This window comes from Suricata suricatta, chromosome 2 (genome assembly GCF_006229205.1).
Source record: "Suricata suricatta isolate VVHF042 chromosome 2, meerkat_22Aug2017_6uvM2_HiC, whole genome shotgun sequence".
Classification (NCBI taxonomy): domain Eukaryota; kingdom Metazoa; phylum Chordata; class Mammalia; order Carnivora; family Herpestidae; genus Suricata; species Suricata suricatta.
In genome coordinates this window covers 8767677-8785696 of record NC_043701.1, presented here as the reverse complement: position 1 = coordinate 8785696, position 18020 = coordinate 8767677, and positions in this window count along the sequence as shown.

The window sequence follows — 18020 nt, the reverse complement described above, 5'->3', positions numbered from 1 at the left end:
AGGGTCTTCCTTAACGCCCCACGCCCATTTAGCCCACCTGCTCACCCAGAGCCCTTCCAGCAACCCTCAGTTTGTTCTCTGTATTTAAGAGTCTGTTATGTTTTTACCCCCCTCCCTGTTTTTATATTATTTTTGCTTCTTTTCCCTTATGTTCATCTGTTTGGTATCTTAAATTCCAAGATATTTGTCTTTCTCTGACTTATTTTGCTTAGCATAATACTCTCTAGTTCCATCCACATTGTCGCAAATGGTAAGATTTCATCCTTTATAACTGCCAAGTAACACTCCATTGTATATATGTATACCACATCTTCTTTATGCATTCATCCATCGATGCACATTTGGCTGTTTCCATACTTTGGCTGTTGTCAGTTGTACTGCTATAAACATTGGGGTGCATGTGTCGCTTTGAAAGAGCACACTTGTATCCCTTGGATAAATATCTAGTAGTGCAATTGCTGGGTCATAAGGTAAATACTCCCCTTGCTAGGGAGCTCATAAAACTGCCTGCCATTTTAAAGCAACTCAAAACTAAATGCATTACTTTATGGAAGATGCAACACGAGTGTAGGAACTACACTGGTTTTCATTGTTTTTGTTTTTGGTCAAGTGACATTACTAGAACTTTGTAGACTCTCAGATATTATTAGAGATTGATGAATGAAGAAAAGTTAGGCAAGCTTTTGTACTGAAAATGTTAAGAATAGGTATTTTCTGTTTATGATGACATATATGTCACCTTGTATTATATGAAGATTTTCTGTATTTATGTAAAGGATTTACTGGGGATGGCGAATAGATTTCAAAATGAAAGTAGAGAGGGGCACCTGGGTGGCTCAGTTGGATAAGCAGCCAACTTTGGCTCAGGTCATGATCTCACAATTTGTGGGTTTGAGCCCCGCATCAGACTCCGTGCTGACAGCTCAGAGCCTGGAGCCTGCTTCCGATTCTGTGTCTCCATCTCTCTCCATGCCTCCCCCACTCCTGCTTTGTCTGTCTGTCTGTCTCTGTCTCTCAAGATTAAATAAATATTAAAATTTTTTTTTCAAAATGAAAGTAGAGAGGTAGAAAAAAGGTATTCTTTACTCACAGGTATGGGGTAGAAAAAAACCATCATGTCAAGAGGAGTAAAAATGAGGCAGAGAATTTTGATTTTATAGAAACACTATAAGAATGACCATTTGTTATGTCTATGTCTAAAATGATGAAACCTTATAATAGAATCTATCTTGATGTGAACTACATTTCTCTTTTCCCAAGTATGCACAGCATGTAATTGACATGAAATGAGAATAAACCAACCCAGTAGCAAAATTTGGTTATCGATTATATTATTAAATAGCTATAAAGAAATAATGAAGTATAGTACCAGATGTGAAAACTGTAAACAAAAACTCCATGTCTCTTGGTTGGCCAGCTTCTAATCTATTGACCTGTTATAATGATCAGTGAGAATAATATTAATGTGCATATACACTAAAGTTTTTATGCTAAACAATTGATTTCAAATTAGAATTGAATTTTATAATAGGTAAAAAGTGTAGATAAGGTCTAATATATAAAGAACTGAAGTAGAACTCTAGAAGACTAGAGACATTTTGAACAAATATACAAGACAAAATATAGTGACTCTTCCTAATTTGACACCATCTCCTTCCATGGGATCATAGATTCCATGAATCAACCCTTTCTTTTATATCCCTTCTGAAATTTCACAAGTCTCTGTATATCCCCTTGAGAGTATACGGATAGATTTTGTTTTTATGCAGTGGTCCTTTCTGTACAGTTATTTCACTGTAGAGTATAACTTTGAGATCTTTTCATATTAGCACACAAAAATCTACTCTGTTCAGTAGCAGTAGTATCATTTGCCTATGGAAAAAATTTTATATGATGTTTTTTGTTACAGAACATATGTCTCTGAACATTCTTCTAAATCTGTTTTTTAATTTTTATGTTACAATATGTGAAAAAGTGAGACGCATAAGTCACAGCTTTGTGTTGGGCTTTATTCTCAACCCTCATAGAGAAGTTCATTGTGTTATTTTGGCTTTTCGATGTTTTGTAGATTCTTCCCTATGCTACCCGAAAGACCATGCTTTATTTATCCTGTTTGACTCTCTCTCCCTCTCTCTCTCTCTCTCTCTGAGAGGCTCTTTACCAAGTGCTTTGAAGCAAGACCATTTGTAAGAGTAAATTGCCTTGCAGTATATAACACAAAATATTCATTAGTATGAATGATTTTTTCCAGGTAGATAGACAATGCCCATTCAAAAAGGAGTTGGTTTTTTTCATACCTTAATAAGCAGTTTCTTAAAACATAACCTTATCTGCATTATATGTGGCTTATTATGAGATAAAGAGATGAAATATAAATCAAAGTTACTTTAGAAAGTTGGTCTTTAACTCTCTGTGTTTTCTATGAAGAAACTACCCTCATAGAACTGCCAGAATTATTTTTTAGCTTACTTCAAAATATACCTAATGTTCCTTATCTGATACTTGTTAAAACCTTTTAATAATGTGCCTTTCATTCTCATATTGTTTTATATCCTTTCCTTTTGAGTTTCTCATCTCTAGGGCAACTTTTCTCATTACAGTTCACATTTTAATTTCTTTTTTTATTTTCTCTTGGGAAAGAGGAACAGCCATATATGAAATAACATTTTAAGCCCTGCACCCTTTAAATATTTAGTGCGTATTATAATTGCAGTAAAGATAAAACTCTGGGAGTAGATACTTGTTTCTTTATTTGCTTTGCTTCTATTTTTTTTTTAAATGAATGTCAAGCATTTTGTGATTAAAGGTTGTAGTATTATCATTTGTGAACTCCATAGGGAAAGGTGATAGAGTTGAAAGGCTTGAGGGAAAATGCCAGAAGTTTTAGGGCCAGTGCATTAAGGGAGGAGGGCTGGAGAGATAAGCAAGGGAGCCGTACTGCCCCATATTTGAGCACCCCACTTACAAATCAAGGATGTTTGTGTTCTAATCTTGAAGTAACCACCCAATCTGCACTCTTTCAGAGAGAAAATCCGAGTGACAGTGACACCTGGGAGGAACGGTCAAAGCTGTTACCACACGCTCTAGGTCATGCTGACTGGCCTCCTTACGCCTACTCACTTCTGCTGGGCCTGACATTTCTGCACTCCAAGTATACATTATGCTCAGTAGCATTTAAATGAGTAAACAGTTATAACAAATTATCTTCAGAATAAAATAGAAGCCAGCTCTTCTCTCTGTTGTTTTCAGGAGATTTTGTACACCATCCTGGTAAGAGCGCTGGTTTTGAAGTCAGACAAACCTTAGATCAAATTTTGATAATACAGCTATTAAATACATCACCATAATATGTCTGAATCCCTTAGAATATTCAGTCAATGTTCGTACCCTTCATACTTTCCTCAAAGAGACCTTGGTGAAAATTATGTGAAGTTCTCTCAGTCTGTGGTGATAAGTTTAAGAAGTTCAATTACAAAGTTAACCTAACGTGAGAAAAATAACTCTTACTCCAAGAGGTATATCTTCGTCAGATTCTTAACATCGTTAAGTCAGATCGTGTGTTTTTGGATCTTTTAGGCTTCCCCCCGACCCCATCCTCCCTCTGTCCATCCTTCACCCCCTGTTTCTGTGATTCAGTAGGACTCACAGGACTCAGAATGCAATCCTATTCCTACTCATGCCTATGATTTACTACAGAGTGAAAAAGCAAAGAGGGAAGACAGGTGTGTGAAATCCAGAGAAAACTAGGTCTAAGCTTCCAAAAATCATCTCCCTCTGGAGTCGCCCAGAAAATACGTAATTCCTTTAGCAGTCAGTTGTGAGACATGAGAAATGTCACCTACTAGGGAAAGCTGGCCTAGGTCTGTAGGGTTTTTATGGTGGGTCAGTGGCACCTTTTGTCTGTCAGTCTCTGAGAATGAAAGCAAGTATTCAGTAGAAACTATGTAGTTTGCCCAACGGGTTCAGAAGGGTTTAGGCAGCGTGGACTAGTCTCACTTAGGGAAAGTTTTACTTAGTGTGTAGGGAACTATTCACCATTCATGTTCTGGGACACCAGCCAAGTGCAGACCTTGCAAGAAGCCCTTTGGAAGGAGAGTGATCTCAAGTCTATTGTGCTAATTTGTTTTTGTCTAAGTTGTTCTACCCTGCAGCAGAGAACCACCTTGGGAAAAGATTCAAGTAGTGATGGAGCGACATGAACAGTAAGCCCATCATTCAAAGACTACTTCCGCCGTACACAGACATTACAACATTGCCCATAAACAGTCTCTACAAACATTTCAGACATGTATTGAAAAATAGTTTTATGAATTAAACCTTATAATTGTCAATGGTTCACAGTCTGATATGTTTACAAGTTAGTTATGTTTTATTATTCATCACTGGCAAAAAATCTAAGCCAGCAGGGGAAATGTGATAGATCTAATATTGAATGTATAAACACAAGCACTAGGTAACAGATTAAACAAAACAAAGCAATACAAAAAGCATCTTTTCTCCCAAAATATGTTTTTTCCCTTTCTTAAAATTTCAGAAGCAAAATTTATGATTCTCAAATTATTTTTGCATTATACTGGGCTTTGATCATTAGAATGTACTCATACTTTACTCACCCTTTCCTGATACTGTTTTTTTTTATAGTCTACTATTACACTATTTGCATTTTTTGATGAATGATCAACAGGTTTTGCCTGAAGAAAAGATAAGCCTTCTTTACCTGTCTCCAGAATCCCTACAAGAGAGTGGAAAATGCCCAAAGTTCTTTTCTCCTTCCTTCTTTCAAAATTTCCTTCCAATAAAGACAAGTACTCAACTAGCAAACCTTTTCTGGGCACTCGGCATTGCTAAAGATGAGAGAAAGGGAAGAATCTTTGCATTTGGGGTTCATTCCACGCCTTCCACCCCATTCATAAGTGATTATTTTACAGAAGGAGATATTCAGGGTAATGGGTGCCCTTCTTTGCTAGGCTGCTAAGACAAATGATACGTCCCCGGAGATGTCATATATCTCTACACCCTTCTGAATGGTGCGGAACAGGAAATAGCAGTAGCAACTATGAGAGTAATTGTTGATGAACATTGTTGAGCGCTTAGTATGTCCCTCCTGTGCTCTAAGTGCATTATGTATGTAACATCATTTCATTGTCTAAGTGAACTCTATGATGTATGTTTTTATCATCACAATTGCTATCTTCTGCATCTCAAGGATGAAGAAACTGAGGCAAGGGCAGCTTACTTTCCCAGTCACCCCAGGGAGGGACAGTGTAGGATCACACACTAGCACCAACCCTGAGCATTCTCTTGAAGCTGATTTTTGTATCATCGTTCTTATGTGTCTTCCTGGGTATAGGTGGGGGAATAAAATGTGTTTCTGTGTATATATGTATCTGTGTATATAAGTATATATGTATATGTGTATATCTGTATATATAGGTATCTGTGAATATATTCACAGATACCTATATATACAGATATATATATATATATATTCCAACAGAAATGTATATCTTAAAACATTTTAAAAATACTTAGGGGCGCCTGGGTGGCTCAGTCGGTTAAGGCTCCGACTTCGGCTCAGGTCAGATCTCACGTTCCTGGGTTCAAGCCCCGCATCAGGCTCTGTGCTGACAGCTGGCTCCGAGTCTGGAGCCTGCTTCAGATTCTGTGTCTCCTTCTCTCTGCGCTTCTACCCCTCTCATGCTCTGTATCAAAAATAAATAAAATATTTTTAAAAAATACTTAAACATTTTTGAGAGTAGCAGTTTAATCCATTTTAATACACAAGATGTGCTAGCATTTCGCTAGTTGCTTAAGAAGTCTAGAAGTTTCTCATTTCATTCCTAAAATAGAAACAAAACAGAGATTCTTGTTCTTTGTAAATGCTTCCATCTATTAAAAAGCCAAAAAGATAATATTGTTTCTCAGGAAGACTGCAAACTTTCCCTCCATGATGATAAAAAATATTACATATAGATGCATCTTTAAATATGTACTTTGTAAGTTTTCACTTCCAAAGTCATATTTATTTTTGTGACTTGGAAATAAGCAGTTAAGATAGTCTTCAGTGGAAATGGTTGAATTTGTTGCCATCTGGATCAGGGGGCAAATATTTTTGGTAAGGGCTAGAAAGTAGATATATTTTAGTCTTTATTAGCCAAACAATCTCTATCACAATTTCTCAGCCCTACCAGGCAAGATTAAATTAATGAAAGAAAGAAAGAATGAATGAATGAATGAATGAATAGGCCTGTAAATGAGAAGCTTTGTTCCAAAAAAATTTTTATTTATGGATGCTAAAATTTGAACTTCATATAACTTTCATGTCACACAAAATTTTATTCTACTTTTGATTGTTTCCAACCATTCAGAAACATAAAAACTATTCTTAGGTCTGATCGAGTCATTTGCCAGGATTTTGCCCAAGAGCCAGACCTGGATTGCTTCACCCTGCTGAGGACTTTTATTTTGCTTTCGGTTATAGATCATGATCATATAATATGAACCTGACATTATAAACCTCATATGCTCTAACTGTATTTTAGGTAATTAAGAGACGCCAATGAATGTAGAAAGTCTACTACCAGACCACATGGTCAGTGATAATTACAAGATGCGCTGTCTGTGTATTACTAACAAATCTATAATTTCACTCAAAATATTTTTCCTGGGACTAAAATATGTTGGCAGCAACAAAAATATTTTCTAGGGAAAACGAGTTTTTGAATATATCTCATTTGTAATCTAATCTGTCTTTTATTTGATGGTATATATAAGTCTTTCAATACATAAGCAAATGCAAACATTACCTTCATTTTAAGGATGTAATAACTGATATTCAGTGAGGTGACATAATTTACCCAAGGTCTCAAAGCAGCCAGCAATGCCTGGATGTATGCCAGTTCTTCTGGCTCCTAGACATGTTGTCTCCTGAAAAAGCTAACAGTTAATTGACTATTTTAACAGTCATATAGAATGGTTACCAATCTTGTTGAACCTCTTACTACTATAATTATTTTTTAACTGAAAGATTTCATGTTTTGTATAATCTCGAACACCAAAGTGTATAAACTAATGAATATTTCTTCCCGGTTAATAACAATGAAAACACTTAGGGCTTCCTATGATCAAGACCCGGAGATAACATAATTCAATCAACACAATTCCATTTAAAATATAGGAACTTTACATTTAGTTAATCCACTCATTCTCATTATGGGAAATAGTAAGTGTTCTCTTTGGGTCTTTGAAATATTGAATCTAAGCTACAGGCTCCTGTGTCTATTTTTGTAGACTACAGACTCAGAAACTCTATAAATGTGCCACTTTTCTACATTAGTAGGATAATAGTATAATGTTCAGTTTTGGGTGTAGCTTAAGAAAAGTATTTCCCCTGATGGGAGGGGGTGGGCGTTGGATAGGTTTGGCAGAAGTTGGGTCTGACAGTGCTTGTGGCCAGAGAAATGCCAAATCAGGAGACACATATGTTCTAGTAAGATTTCCTCCATTTTGCTCATATAATCTCATAGATCCTTAGGACTGGAAAGACATTTATTATGCTCATCTAGCAGCAATTTGGATAGAAATACCCTCTAGTATCTGTGAAAGTCATCGTCTTCTTCTTAAGCATCTTCGGTGTATTGGGATCTATGTTCTGACAGTTTTAGTTATTAAGGAGTATCTCCTTGGGTCTCATTTATGTCTGTGGTCCTGAAACCTCCATTTGTTATTTTTAGCTCTGCTTTTTGGACTGACTCTGCTGAGATCCACCTTCTCTTGGACGTAAACATTGCTGGAATTATTCTTCATAAGATTGCCTTGTTTCTTACCATAATAATTATAGCTGACATTTATTAAGTGCATATTATGTGCCAGAGACAATTCTGTATGTTCCTTGTGTATCAATAATTTCATTTTTATAATGAGCCCTGAGGTTGGTTCTATTACTATATCCATTTCATAATGAGGAAACTGCGTTATCATGAGGTTTAATTGCTATACTGAAGTCACACAAATGGTTAGTGAGTCACTACTTTTTTAGTAACTGAAGTTTCACATAGATCATTAGTGGGCAGCCAGGATTTAAATCCAAACAGTCTAGCCTCCATGCCTGAGCTGCTAACCCCTAGATTAATATATTTCTTATCATACCTTATTAAATCCTTGGTCATTGGATCATATTCCTATGATTCTAAATTCTTCAAAAGTGGCTTTCCCAGGGTCTGCGAAATGTATTTATTACATCAAACATTCCCTCTTCTCCTTCTCTACTACCTCAGGCCCAGGACAACCATAGAGTCCCAATCATTGAAGGTGGCCAACACAACCCTTTCTTACTTTGTTGTTATATTGAAGAGTCATCAAAAACAGTCAGTCTTGTTCAATGGGCCTATTAAAAAGTAATAAGAATACAGAAGTTATTCTGAACAAAACAAATTCATGGCAGTCACATGGAAAAGTCAAACTCACAGATTCTGCCTATTCACTGACTTGGAAAGAAAAATGTATATTCAAGAAGAAAGTAAATCAGAATATCAAGAGGTGGTGTTTCCTGTTAAATAATGATTAAATGGAGAAAGTTACTTGTATAGATTTTTAGAGAACATCTTGCTATGAATATCATCTTGAGTCATGTTTACTATTTTTACACACTGAGAAACTCAAGGCACTATTTTTCTTTCTTGCATCAGTAAGTTCAATAGAATTAATGCATTCTGCATGTGCTGATTATTCAGAATTCTACCATTCTTTATCTTCCTCTAAATGTAATGTCTCCTCATAAAACACTGTAAATGTAGAAGCCATGGAACCAAAGATTATGTAGGATGTTCCTAGGTGATCAAAAAAAAATCAGTCTCTTTCAAGGAATTTTGACAGTATCTATTACAGTGGAAGCAAAGATGCTCAGATAGTCAAAAAGTAACTTGGATACATAGAATGGTCACTCACCTCTTTTCTCCTTTGGTTAAATTAAGGAGGGGGGTTCCATTTAGTTCTTAAGTTGTGTCATTAGCTCAATTTTTGTTGCTACCCTTATTTTTAAAGTGTGAAGAGCAAAACCAAAATGACAGAAAAATCATTTAAGTAGTTATAGTCTCTTTAATATAGTTCACAGTGTTGATGTTAGGTTCGTAAGAATCCAAGTCTGGTCATGCCATTTGGCTTTGGAGCCCTGATGCAGACATGTACTTATTAGCACAGTATCCTACCATACGCAGGGCCATATCTTCATAGAGACTGGAGCTAGTGAAAAATCAACTAATGCCCCTAAAAACTGTGTCTGGAATGACTGGGTTTTTCTTTCTCTTGTATTAAGAAGGATTTTGCCCTACCAAACATCAGTAATCTATTGTAATTGCTTTTTTGTTTTGACTACAAAGTGTTTGGCTTGTTTAGAACGTAGGGTGATTAATGATCTCAATATCTGTGTGTTCTCTGCCAAATTGAATTTAGTATATTTGCACAGGTGATCACTCTGGCCCGTGTATACACAGAAAGCAAATTAATAATTAAAAACAGATAAGCTACCTGGTGGTCACTTTTAACTTAATTTCTTTAGGCTTGGGCCCACACTTGTAATTCAGAACTCCACTTCAGCGACTTGAGAGCCTTTGTGATCCAGGAATAGAGTCTAGAAAGAGTAATAAGATGAACCTCCTTAAACACAATAAAACCTGCAGTGGGAAAAATTCTGGAGTGGGGGAGTGGTTAGGGATGTAGTATGAAAAAGGCATTCTCCATTCTTCTTTTTTTCATAAAATAAACTCAACAGTATGCATTTTTCACCCCCTGGTGGAGTAATGCAGAAGATGAGACAGAGAAAAAAATATAAGAGTTCATAAAAGGTTATGAAACCCTTCTCTATGTCCATTGTGTTGTGGAGTGTGACATGAACAACTTATAAACATCCAGCCCTGGGCCTTGTATCTCTGGCTACTCAGTGCCTGGCACAGAAGAGAACTCAGTTAAGGTATGTTGAATGTAGGATTGCTGGGTGGCTCAGTCGGTTGAGCATTCTACTAGAGCTCAGGTCATGATCTTGGAGTTCCTGAGTTTGAGCCCCGCGTCGGGCTCTGTGCTGATAGCTCAGAGCCTGGAGCTGCTTCAGATTCTGTGTCTCCTGTCTGTCTGCCCCTCCCCTGCTCATTCTCTGTCTCTCTCTCTCTCTCTCTCAAAAATAAATAAGAAAAAAGATATGTTGAATGTACACACAAAAATGTGATCAGTGCAGAAGTAGCCCAATCTTAGAGAAACAGCAAACTCAACCACAGCTACCACATTTTAAAAATCCTTCTTTTTTCTTAAATTCTTGAAGAGGCTTATTTTGCATTTATCTGCTGGAATAAAATAATGGTCTTGACCAGTCCAGTTGTTTCCTTCCCCAGAAGCAAACAAGTCCCGGGTATGGTATTCAGACTCCATCTTCACAGAGAGGCAAAGGACATTTATTTTTGCCAAACATACTCTGCATTTCACAAATGATACATGAGGATTAGTGTCCAGTATTCACTGTACCATTAAACTGCATTTTTCCCCTTTTACTTTCTTTCTTTTTTTTATTTAAGGCCAGATGCCATTTTAATCTAAATCTGCAGGAGCTAGCCACAAGAGAATTACCCTGTGAGGTTACATTTGGATTGGTTTTACTCAGTAAAGTGACATGAAAATAGAAGCCAAAGCATTCGACAGAATTTCTAAGAGACAAGCTTATTAGTTTTCTTATGTATTAAAGTGACTAAAGCATCAATGGTGCTTTCACAGATCTTACACCGTCATGAATACATGTCAGAAGATGCTCTGGACTTGTGACTAATTATTACAACAACATCGTAAACTTTCAAGAATGACTTAAAATTACTTGCACCTTGGGGGCGCCTGGGTGGCTCTGTCGCTTAAGGGACTCTTGATTTCGGTTCAGATCATGCTCTCACACTGCGTGAGTTCCAGCCCCGCACTAGGCTCTGCGCTGACAGCTTGGAGCCTGCGTGGACCCCCGCTCTCCTCTCTCTGCATCTCCCCTGCTCATGCGGTCTCTGTGTCTCTTTCAAAGTAAATAAATAATTAATTAATTTAAAAAATTGCTTGCACCCTTTAGCTTATTATAAATTGTTATTCTCAAAATGTATGCTAATTGTCTAAGTTTCTTCATAAAACATGATGGACAGACAATGGGGTTTGAATGCAAGGTACACTTCAGGAAAGGGGTGAGCACGATTTTCTGAGCAGGGGAGGGAGAACGTTTCAAACAGATTTGAGGGTTTCCTGAGTGGCTCAGTTGGCTGAGTGTCTGACTCTTCATTTCAGCTCAGGTCATGATCCCAGGGTCGTGGGAACCATCCCCTCATCGGACTCCGGACTCCGTGCTGAGCGTGGCGCCTGCTTGAGATTCTTTCTCTCTTTTTCTGCTCCTTGCCCCCTCCCCCGGTTGTGCTCTCTCTTTCTCTCTAAAATTAAAAAAAAAAGAGATAATAATAAAATTTAAAAACCCAAATTTTGAATGAAACTCTATGTAGATTTAAAAAATAGAAGATGAGGGACGTCTGGGTGGCTCAGTCAGTTAAGCATCCAACTTCCACTCAGGTCATGATCTCACGGTTCGTGAGTTTGAGCCCTGCATCGGGCTCTGTGCTGACAGCTCAGAGCCTGGAGCCTGCTTCACATTCTGTGTCTCCCCCTTCTCTCCGCCCCTCTCCAGCTCATGCTCTGTCTGTCTCTGTCTCTCAATAATAAATAAACATTTTTAAAAAAGGTGATATTAATTAATGGTGGCTTAGTGATGTAGTTTCCACTTAATTATTATAGCAATATAGTCAATGTTAGGGATAGGAGCAATAGAAATTATAAAAGAATAATTAGCATGTCATTGCAGTAAGTTAGCATTTTAATACTGTTTTTTACTCAGTTCCTGGAAAAAACTGGTGGCCTTTCACAGTGCATTGAATCCCTAAAGCCACCATGTGCTGCGGGTCACCTGCTTAGCTCAGGACTGCCCGTGTCCGTGTCCTAAGTGCCAAGGAGACTATGGTGTGAATGGCCTTCCCAGCGTGTCACGTGACTCAGTAGCCCTCACGTCTCCATGTTTGATGCAGAAAATCAAAGGGTGTGTAAAATGCAATTTCTGCTTTTGAGAAACTTATGGAATAAGAGAGAGAGACATTTTATATGACAAAAGATCTCATGGTCAAAGTGCTAATTAACTTACCTTTGGTCAAATACAGCTAAGTGAGAAGAGTATAGAATATCTGAAACTTAGATAACTGTTCTAACTTAAACTCTACTGTTAGTAGCATCATATTGTACTGATTTCTTTTAACCCAGAACTTTGTACCAGGAATATAATGATTTTTTTTGTAAATTATCATTAAAAAAAAACTTTGTGAGAAACTACGTAGTAATATGCTAGTACCAGCTGTTTCCAGATTCTGCTGGAAAACGTATGCTCAAGGTTTTATTAGTTTTTATTTGAGTTAGGCTTTTTGTGACATTTAGTTGAAATAATCTTGTGCCGTTGCGAAATGCAGGCTTTAGGAACACCTGATGTGGCCACAGTCACACTTCACATTTAACTTCACCTCCATCCACTGTTTATTGGTTGAATGTAGCTGAAAATAGCTGGTTGAGCTTTTTAACCTCAGGTTTTTGCACAGAGAAGGGGATTGATAATACCGGTGTTCTGATCATATATTACCCAAGCACTTAATGCTTCTGAGAGACTCAGTGATGTGTGTGTGTGTGCGCGTGCGCACGTGGTCTCAGGTGTGTCGAACACTTACGGTAATTCCCCTTAATCCATGGGACATATATTCCAGATCCCCAGTGTCTGGGAACTAAGAAGCCCTGCATGTACTATGTTTTTTCCTGTACGCACGTACCAATGATGAATTGTAATTTATAAATTAGATACAGTAAGACATTAACAACAGAAACTATCAATAAAGTAGAACAGTCGTGACAGTATGCCTGTCACGGAATTATGTGAATGTGGTCTCTTTCTCCCAAAATAACGTGGTGGGCTGTGCTCACCCTTCTTGTGCGGAGGTGAGGTAACGCTGTGGGATGAGGTGAAGGGAGGCGGGTGACCGAGACGCTGTCCTGATCGATGGACACAACGTCCAGGGAGGATCATGTGCTTCTAACTTTGGACTGCAGGTAACTGAAACCGTAGAAGCTGGAAGGGTGGTTGTGGGAGAACTACTCTATTTACAAGTACGTATTTCAAACCCATGTGTCTGATGTTTTTATTTGAAGATACATTGCCGACAGTCATTTCTTCTCCTCACAAAAAGATGTAAACATGGCCTCATAGATTTAAAAGAGTTGATTTAATGGGGCTCAGTCAGTTATGTGTGCAACTCTTGATTTCTTGATTTTTGTCTCAGGTCAGGGTCTTATGGTGCTGAGTTCCAGCTGCACTGGGGTCTGTGCTGGGCATGGAGCCTGCTTAAGGGGCTCTCCCTCTCCTTCCCTCTGCCCTGCCCCCATTGGGTGTGGACCCATGCCCTCTCTCTCTCTCTCTCAAAAAAAAAAGAAGTTTTTAATTAAAAGAAATAAAATAGTTGATTTAGAAAATAGGGGCAAGTATGCAGGGGTGCCTGGGTGGCCCAGTCAGTCAAGCGTCTGACTCTTGATTTTGGCTCAGGGCATGATGTCACAGTTTGTGAATTTGAGCCTCACATCAGGCTCTGCACTGTCAGTGTGGAGACTGCTGGGGATTTTCTGCCCCTCCCCTGCTACTGATAACACACACACACTCTCACTCAAGTTAATTAATTAATTAATGAAAAGTATATCTGCAGTTAAGTTGTTTTGTTCAACTCCAACGTAAATAGCAAGTAAATGATATATTTTATAAGTATATGCCAAGTTGTGGCTGAATCTAGAAAGCCTAAACTTGTTTAAATTTTCATTATGTATTGTCTATTTGCAAACAATAGAGTTATTGAACACATTTCCTTATACTGCATATGAGTTACTCAGAAAAGCTGTGATAGCTTAGGGAATGTCTAGAACATTCTGAATTTAGGGATACCTGGGTGGCTCAGTCATTTGAGTGTCCGGGTTGGCCTCAGGTAATGATCTTGTGATTCTTGAGTTCGAGCCCTGCATCAGGCTCTGAGCTGTCAGCACAGACATCTGGAGCTGGCTTCAGATTCTGTGTCTCCCTCTCTCTGCCCCTCTCCACTTGTGCTCTGTCTCTCTCTCTCTTTTTTTTTTCTCTCTCTCAAAAAAAAATAAACATTTAAAATTTTCGAATTTTAAGCATGGAAGATACTGATAATCTCCCACAACAGGCACCATGTATCTTTCTCAGAAGTAGCCTTGCATGGAATAAACCATAAGTCTTAATCAGAATACTTTGGAGATTTTATATTTATGGTGGGAAAGAGACTAAAATATCTTTGGTCCCTTTTAGCAAATTGGTAAAATTCTTGAGTTATTTCCATTATTAAACAGTGTCTGAAAAGTAGATAACACTTTTATGCTGTTGATACTATTTGGCGTGTATGTGCAGACAGTCCAAGTATAAATCAGTTAGTTACTAGCTCGGGTAACAGGTGACTATATATGTTGCACTGGTGACTATAAAAGTCTGTATTTATAGTTCTTGACAGAGTATATTTAGAAGCACCACATATATTATGAAACGTTTTCTGTTGATATATATATTCCAAATTTAATGTAAATTAAGAATCTATAGAATGTTCTAAAACATCAGAATAAGCAGATTAAAAAATTATTCCAGGGGCGCCTATGTGGCTCAGTTGGTTGAGCGTCTGACTTCGACTCAGGTCATGATCTCACCGCTCATGGGTTCGAGCCCTGCATCAGGCTCTGTGCTGACAGCTAGCTCAGAGCCTGGAGCCTGCTTCAGAGTCTGTGTGTCCCTCTCTCTCTTCCCCTATGCTCTGTCTCTCTCTGTTTCTCAATAATAAATAAATGTTTAAAAAATTTGAAGAGAATGATTCCAAACTTTAAAAACTCAGAATAGTTATTGAAATCCAATAGATGACAAAAAGCAAAATGAAAAATACTTACAGAGATGCTAAAAACAACACAACAACCACTTGAAAGAAAACATAAAACATGAAGAAAATTCTCTACTGAAAATAGAAATTTATTTTTCAGAATCCAACTTTGAGTTTGTAATATGTACTACAAAATAGTTTATGGAATTTCTTAGATAGTGTAATATAAAGTGCTTGGTATCGGAGCTCTATGGAGTATTAAATATATACATGTTATTCAGTGATATTAAAGAATGGAAATATAATGCAACAGGGGGCTAAGCTGACGTCCCTTTTGACAAGTAATATCAAAGGCTGGCATTATCCTTGCTAGCATTGTAGAAGTACTGGAAGGAAAAGAATCCCTTTAAAGTTCCCAAACAACAAAACCACTTCTTCAAAGATACAGAAGCAGCTCATATGTGTATTCATGAGTCGTATATGAACACAGAATAAAATAATAACTGCCATATTGAATCAAAACTACATTTTATGATGCCCAATATCTCATCTTTACAGAGCCTGGAGATAATTGTGGCATTTTTTTATGAGTCTTCAATGTGTTTCTATCAAAATTCTATGATTGAATTATAAGCACATGGCTTAAATCCCTTCTTATCAAGCAAAAGTTTGTTCAAGTTGATATTTCCCAAATTGTGTTTCATAAACATTTCATTCTATAAAATCCCACACTCTAAAACAATTCTATACTCAAATGAGTTGGGAAAACCTGCATTTTAAAATTACTTCTTGGACAGTGGGGAAAAGACATTGATGCTCACCAACCATAAATTAGCATCTTTCTGTTTTCCAGTCCCATAGGGCACTGGCCTATGTGACCAGTTATAACCAGTACAATGTGAGCAGAGTGAAGTAAATTTCACCATAAGACATTGGAAAACTTGTGAGCTGGGCATTAGTGACTGTTCTGTTTGTTCGGTTGTTTGTCTTTTCTTACCTTGGTGATGAGGAAAGCCCCACATTACAGGCGATACAAGTACAACATGGTGGCATCCCCCCGGGGGATCTGTGTGGACAGAGCACCGGTGCCGTCCTGTGATGGGCATGTAGTGTGGACGGTGAATAAACGTGTAATGTGTGAAGCCACTAGAGTTCAGGGTTTGTTAGCAAGATATAATGTAGCATATACTGACCTAGCATACATTGGATATATAACACATATTGGATAATAAAAGCTCTTAGAAGTAAAGGGAACTGTTAAGCTGTTTCTCTGTTATATCCCAAACTTATGTGACTATGAAAACTTATTTTTTCCCCAGAATCCATCCATCTCCCTTTGGTATGGTGTTCTGTGAAGCCATTTATGAAACACTGACTTTATTATTTTATTTTTTTACATTTATTTATTTTTTGAGAGATTGAGTAAGACAGAGCATGAGCGGGGAGGGTTAGAGAGAGAAGGAGACACAGAATCTAAAGCAGGCTCCAGGCTCTGAGCAAGCATTTTGCACAGAGCCTGATGCAGGGCTCGAACCCACTAACCGTGAGATCATGACCTGAGCCAAAGTTGGATGCTTAACCGAGTGAGCCACTCAGGAGCCCCTGAAACACTGATTTTAAATGTTTCTTTACTCTACATTATCATGCTCTTTAATGGTATGGGATTTGAAGGCTTACTATCCACATGATAAGAGAGTGAAACACTTTCTTTTATTTCCCAAATATTACTTTCAGGGTTTGGGGATACATATTTATAATGAATGGAAAATTCATGGCCATTTTTATATTTCTTTTATTGCTCTGCATTGTAAACACATCGTGTCTCATCCTTCACCTGTTCAGAGTGGTGGCTTCTCATGAAATAACAGTAATAATGAAAGACCCTCTTGAAGTGGTGCAAGTCTTTGATAGATTTAGTTGGTCTTTTCTGGATTTTTCCGAGTTTTCTTGTTCATAATTGGGTACCAAAGTTTTTTCTTACAAATAATTTACAATATGTTTTATAAAGGAGTAAGATGTTTTTCTATTGAGTTGTTGTCGATAGCTTTAAAAATTTAGTCTGAGCACGTGGAGACACTGGAAAAAAAGGAATTCATTTTGCTTCCCGGTTCTCTTTTTTCAGGTGGAAGTTTGTTGACCGTAGCATCTCCTCTGAAGGGTCCTTTTCCTATTCCTCTAAAACTATTACTATTTTAGTCTATTCACATACACTGAGAAGCTGTTTCTCTGGTTTATTTTCAAAAACAATGTAAGATAATCTAGAATCTTTAGTATTTCATTATATCTTTTTGGACCATTTATTAAAATTGTACAGTGCCAGTTCTCATGGCTGGAGTATCAGCCATTGATAACATTTTTTTCCCCTAGCGAGCACATTTCTGCTTACAAAAGGGAATATTTAGCCCTTCCTTACATTTCCCATGCTTATGGTAATTAATTAAAAAATCTTTCTCTCTAATTTCAAAGCCATACACCAATATTACACTACCTTTTCTTCAATATGTTATGCTTGCTACAGTATTTAGTGGATTACCTTTCAATGTAGGCATCACTGATTTCCTTGATATAAAAATAAAATTTGCTTGATCTTTTATCCTCATATCAATTTTAGAGTCAATGTCAGCTTTACTCTTTAAAGAGAGAGAGAGAGAGGGCGGGAGAGAGGGAGGGCCCGAGGGAGGGAGGAAGAAAGAGAGAGAGCAAGACAGCAAGAGCAGGGAAGGAGCAGAGAGAAAGGGATACACAGAATTGGAAGCAGGCTCCAGGCTCTGAGTTGTCAGCACAGAGCCTGATGTGGAGCTCAAACTCATGAACTGTGAGATCACCACGTGAGCCGAAGTCAAGACGCTTAACCAGCTAAGCCACCCAGGCACCCACTCCTTCCTTTTAATATAGATACTGATCAAAGAACTTGTTTGCCTTCTCTTCCTCAATGTCATATCTGCCTCCTTACCTTCCGCCATTTCTTCCAGGTAGATGATTTGGAAATCACACGTCCCATCCAGACCAAATTTTTTTTAACTCACCCCGTATTTCCAGGTGTACCCACACAAAATT